Here is a 6,000-nt window from a genome sequence, read left to right as displayed (position 1 = left end):
TTTTTTTCTCCGGTACCGGGAACCGAACTCACGACCTTGCACTTGCCAGGAAGGCGCTTTTGCAGCTGAGCTAAATCCCCAGCCCCTAATTTTCAGATAGACTCTTACTGAGTTGTTAAATTACTCAGGCTGGGACTCAACTTGTGATCCTACCGCCTCAGCCTCCATGAGTGCTCAAATTACAGGCTTGTGCCACCACATCCACCTAGAATGAGTATATTGACCCTTGATTCCATCATGTAATCGTCACCTCTGGACATCCTTGAGTGGCAGCACTGACAGTGACCTTCTCAGGCAGAGCTCCGGTACATATTTCTATCCATATTCCTTTTTGTTCCATTCTTTATCACGCAGGTGGCTCACCTACCACCATCTTCTCAGACTCCTGCACTTTCACACCAAAGGTAAATGCTTCTAAATTTGGTCTTCCCTTCTAGAATCTTCCCACTCAGCACATATCCCAAAAAGGAACTTGCTAACTCTGATGAGTGTATTTAAAACAGGATCCACTTTAGTTTTTCTTATAGTGTGCTTTTTTATACTCAAAGTAGTTCTTTGTTTTAAACTGGGTATATCAACCACTTATTTCTGCTGAGGAAGAAAGTCTGCAAGCATTCATGAAAAGCTCTTTCTTTTTATTAGGAGGAGTGAGGCAGCACAATTACCTGCATTCCCTGAGAAATCAAGTCTGTCCAAAATAAGATGATTGTTGAATTAATCTTGGTAGACACATTTTCCACCTCAGTTGATCTCTTCTGTATTTTCAGGCCATAGAATCTGGTCTCTACATCCGTGTTTGTTGCAGAAGTTTAGGGGCAGAGCATAAAGGTGTTTGCAGAACATTAGTTTTATTCTTCTAGTCTCAGCATCAGAATTCACTGAAGCATATTCAGCTGCTAAAAGATGTTGCCTTTTCAGCTCATTATGAAGGATTCTAACATCCTTATAAAAATATTACAAGGATAGGGCCCAAAAGTGCTTGCCTTAGTACAAAGAACAAAATGATCTTTTGTGGGTGAACACTTCAATATGGACCCATTCATACTGGAAAAAAAAGAGAGGTTAATGAATTTTTAGATAATTAACTCTGAAAACAACCTGTTGGGCAAACACATGATAATGCCTTTGAAAGTTATCCTCAATGTGCAAGGAAGACAAAGACTCAAAAAGTTGTTAGCAGCAATGAAAATGCTAGAACAAGCAGGACTACACACAAGTTTGGTTATGTTTCTAGCCTTGTTTGGGTGCAGAAACAAGGTTGAACTGTTACAGCCCAGTGCCCGGCTCTACTGACAGAGAATGGCAATATCTGACATGAAAGTGCTTATGCTTGCTTCTGCTCTCATCATTGGACATAATTATTTCCTCTCATTTTCCCCCATGACTCAGGCTAACTTCGCAGCCCTGTACTCAATGGTCATTGAGTAGCTGAGAAATACGGCCAAGGAAAACTTATTAACAGTAATTCAGTCACTAGAGAGCCTGGCTTTTATTCTTCCCTCTTTGATTCTTTTGTTCTGGTACAGCATACCCTTGTGTATATCAAATCATGTTTGTATTTATTGTGTCATTGCATTTGATAGGATTTTTTGAATTGAAAGCCTCAGAGCTTACCTAGGATTTGTGAGGCGTTTTACCAAGAGAATTGGACCATGGGTATTTGAAATGCTGAATTTGTTTTCATATCTTAAGATTGAATGAGTTTGTTCATAATGTCAGAAATTGATTCCTTCCTATTTATTGATTCCTCCAAAGATGAAAATCACAGGAAATTATTTTTGAGTGCTTACTATGTGTCATTTGCTGAATTTATTACATCTATTTAATCATTTTTTTTACAAGAATCATGTGAGATTGTTACAGTCATTACATCATTTTCCAGATGGGGAAATTGAGGCATAGACTAATGAAGCAATTTGTGTGGGTCATACCTCTAGGAAGTGGTGGAGCTAAGCCTGGAATCCAGGCAATCTGCTTCCGAAGTGTCACTCCAAACACAAACAACCACATCAGTTCTCATGGTTACCTGTATCTGGTCATTTGTTTCTGGAGCAGATCAGGAAGCAACACCTCTCAGAAGAGACAATATCCCCTTAGTGCGGGTACATCAGGCAATGTCCTCGTAGGTCCGTCATCACTGAGAGGAAATGTGTACAGAGTAGAGGTTCCAAAGCAGGAGTCCTGCCCCTGCTCGGTCAGAATGGGCTCCAAACTACTAAAAGGCCAACAGTTTCTGCCTCCTGTTTCCCTCTCACCCTGGTCCAAGCCATCACGACCTTTTGTCAGCAATGATGCAGTCTGGCCCTGAAACGTTCTCCCTGCTTCTGCCAGTGTCCCCTCTTCTCTTTCTCAGTACAGCAGCTGGATAACATCATCCCCATTCAGAACCTTCCAGGGGCTTTCTGTCTCAGTCAGAGAAAGGCTGTGTTTACTCTGCTATAAAGAAGGATCAATTTGAATCATTTTTAGGAAAAATGGGTGCGCCTTGAATCCATAATGTTAAGGGAATTAGACAGACATGAATGCTTATGTATCCTATGGCTTTTCTTACATGAGAAACTCAAAGTATAAATAAATTTAAATTGAAAAAGAGAATAGGAAACAGGGATACAGATCTTTTGCAAAGGGGAAGGGGACCAAGAGATGTTGGGATGAGGGAGGAGAATGGGGAAGTTAAAAAAATAAGATGTGTCATGTACACATACCAACTGCCCTGTATTCACGGTGCACCACAAATACATACAAATAAAAACAAGAATGAAAAAAAGGCCAAGGGCTGGGGATACAGCCCAGTGGCACAGCACCTGCCTGGCAAGCGCAAGGTCGTGAGTTCGATTCCCAGTACTGGAAAAACAAACAAACAAAAAAAAAGAAAAGAAAAACAGGCCAAGATCCTGCCAAGATCCTCCATGATCTGCTCCCATGGACATCACTCCTTTACTCCTTCCCTCTCTGCCTTCAAACCCTACATACCCAACTGGCCTCCTGCGTACTCTCACCAGGCACATGGCTGTGCCTCAGGCCCTTGGCATCCCGTGGTTTCTGTGGCAAGTGCTCCTCAAGCCCCTCACTCTGAAACTCTCTGGCCTCCTTCTCTGCCTGCATTAACAGTCTCCTTACTATTTACAACACCCCATATAGCATATATTTTGCTAATTGATTAGTTTATTCTCTGTCAACATTATTGTAAATGCTTCATTTTTTGTCAGTTTTTTTCCTCTTGTATTCGCATAACAGAGAATGCAGTGGGTGTTTAATAAATTAACTAAGTGAATGAAGGAGTGCATTATGGGGTTGTTTTGGGCCACGTGAATTAACATGTGGAAGGCATTTAGAACAAACAATGCATTTAGTAAATGTCAAGTCACATTATTACCTTAGAATAATGTGATAGTTATTGAATGAATGATGCATTGAAGCATTAGCTACTATTACTTCATCATGAGTAGGAAGAGGATAATCAAACAACAGATATTTTAAATACTCTCATTGGCAATGGATGTTTCAGGAGATAATTGGGGAAATCACTCGTGTCTTCTTTTCTTTTCCTGTTGTCTAGAAGGTATATTGTAACCTGCCTTTCCTGGGCAGGTGAATGCTTGTCAAACCTTGCTGCACATTGGAATCACCTGGAGATCATTTAAAAATTGATCCTGGTTTCCATCCCCAGACATTCTAATATTATTGGTATGGGGTAAAACTTGAGCATCCAGATACATTCATGCTCCCCGGGTGGTCCTAATACATGCCAAAGTTTAGAAATCACTCCTGAAAGCTTTCACAACTAGCAGCAGAGGGAGGAAAAGTCTTGCCTAATCCATCCCCATTCTTGGAACTGAGACTTAAGCCAGACTCGGTTCTACAACATATAACTATTAGCAAGTCATTTAGCTGCAACAAACTTGACCTTCTTTGTCCATATGTATGCTATGGATTATGGTGAAGACTCAGAAATCAGAGTCAGGCTCCAAGAGTGTGGCTTCTCCTCCTCCCCTTCCTTTCTTTCTCTCTCCCTCCCTCCCTTTCTATTTTTTCTTCCTTTCTTCCACCAAAGGAGAAAATCCAGGATCTTTTCTAGATGCAGCCGAAGAATGACATACGCTGAGATGGTTCTTTCTGACACGAAAGATAAGAGAACCCAGTAGTGTCTACCATACCTAAGGGACCCCACTCTCCCTCAGGCATGCCCAGCCATGCCTGTTTTAGTGCTGAGAGGATTCGGTGCCAGGAGGTCAAGTTCCTACCCAGTGGGACGCCCTGCGGGAGAATCAGAGCTCCTCCTTATGACCTGCTCCCCAGCAACTTCCCTGTCTTTCAGTTCCTTCCTGCCATCCTGAAGCTTCAGCCCTGGACACCAAGGCTTACTACTCTGCTTTAGCTTTGCTGCTTTACTCGGGTTCTTGAATTCTGTTCTCCAGCTCCCAGGCCTGTCCATGTGATCTTTTGCTGACCTCTCTTCATCTGTCCCAAGCATGTCCCCACCATGGGAGTCATGTCTAATCTCTGGGTCCAGACAGATACCTACAACTTTACATAAAGCAGCCCTACCCCTTTGATCCCTGTAACACCACCATGCCACTTTGAGCCTGGATTTTCTAGAGTCATGGTGGGACATCGGGAGTAGCACACAATACCAGGGCCAGCTTCCTGGGCATGTAACCTGTGTAATCACAATGGTCTCTGGGCTGGGTTAGTGCTCTTCAGTCTGGAAACATTCTGAATCATGCCTGAATAAGGGGTCTACCTTTTTGATTTGCAATTTTCTTGCAAGTTATGCAACTGGCCTTGTATAGACACTTAAAATACATAGTCCCGGTGTGAGTCATACATGGCTTATACCTGAGAAGAGTGTGACCTCAGCCCAGTTACTTTCCTATCATGGCATTTGCAAACAGGTGCTATATGGGGGTCAAATATCTTCCATCATGGAAAAGTTTTTAAAGATAAAAAAGGTAACAGATGAGTGTTAGCATGTGGTACACAAATGATCACTTTCTCTTTCCTAGCATTCCAGGTCAAAAGCAGCTAAATTGAGGATACTTCCGTTCCCTTTAAAGGGCTTTTAAACTTTTATTTTCCTAGACAGTGATGTATAAGTAAAGGACAGGTCCTAGAGGATTTTCACTGATCTTACTTAACTTTTATTAATTATACAGAAGGACAACAGGATTCCTTCTTCCCTGTCTTTCTTTATTAAATTTGAGCAATATATTGTCCAGATGGCCTGTGGAGTAGCATCATCCAAGGTATTTGAAAATGATATTCTTTTACTTATTGAAGAAGATTAGAAAGAAAAAACTGAATTAAGCCCATGCCATTGAAATAATCTTAGCTTACATTACCTTAAGGAGATATCTACTGTTCAAACTAATAACCCTTCCCCCAAAGGAAGCTGCCTTGAATAATGTGCACGTGTGAAGATGTTATCAGAATCATGGGAATTGGCCTTTGACCCAATTCTTTGGTGTATCTGCCATGGCTCCTGAGTGACAATGAGTCATGATTTTTATCTCTGTTTCTCTATTGGCAAAATGCAGATAATAATACTTACTCTGATTCCATATTCTCAGTGATGTTTTCTTGAATCGAAAACATTTTGACCCAGCACTCAGAATGTTGAGACAGGAGGATCACGGAGTCCAGCCTGGACTACATTGTGGGATCCTGTCTCACAAAACCAAAACAAACAAACAAACAAAGAAATAGTGAAAAGTTCTGAATGCTATACAATTATCAAGTTTAGATTACTGATAAGACTTCAGAAGTTAGGGTATTAATGAAAAAATTCGTTTAAATGATTCAAAACTCTTTCCAGAAAGTACATGCTCCAAGCCAAATTCTCAACTTCTTTGGAAAGGTAGATGTATTTAGCATCAGGATGACATGTCACCACAAAAATAATCTACGATACCTCAATTACTCTGAGGGCAGAAGGCATGGATATTAACTATCAAATGTCCATATCCCTCTGACACTGTTTCTCAGTGTGTCAGTAATCAC

At 41.2% G+C, this 6,000-nt stretch overlaps 1 protein-coding gene across 2 annotated transcripts in view; it reads left to right on the top strand.

Moving 5' to 3' along the window:
• Positions 1–6,000, top strand: part of Frmpd4 (FERM and PDZ domain containing 4) — a 565,205-nt gene that overhangs the window by 447,871 nt on the left and 111,334 nt on the right. The gene's annotated exons all lie outside the window — the stretch shown is intronic.

This window comes from Chinchilla lanigera, unplaced genomic scaffold, assembly GCF_000276665.1.
Source record: "Chinchilla lanigera isolate Chin_1 unplaced genomic scaffold, ChiLan1.0 scaffold00143, whole genome shotgun sequence".
Lineage (NCBI taxonomy): Eukaryota > Metazoa > Chordata > Mammalia > Rodentia > Chinchillidae > Chinchilla > Chinchilla lanigera.
Note: the sequence above shows the minus strand (reverse complement) of the source record. Positions and strands in the feature narration are given on the sequence as shown.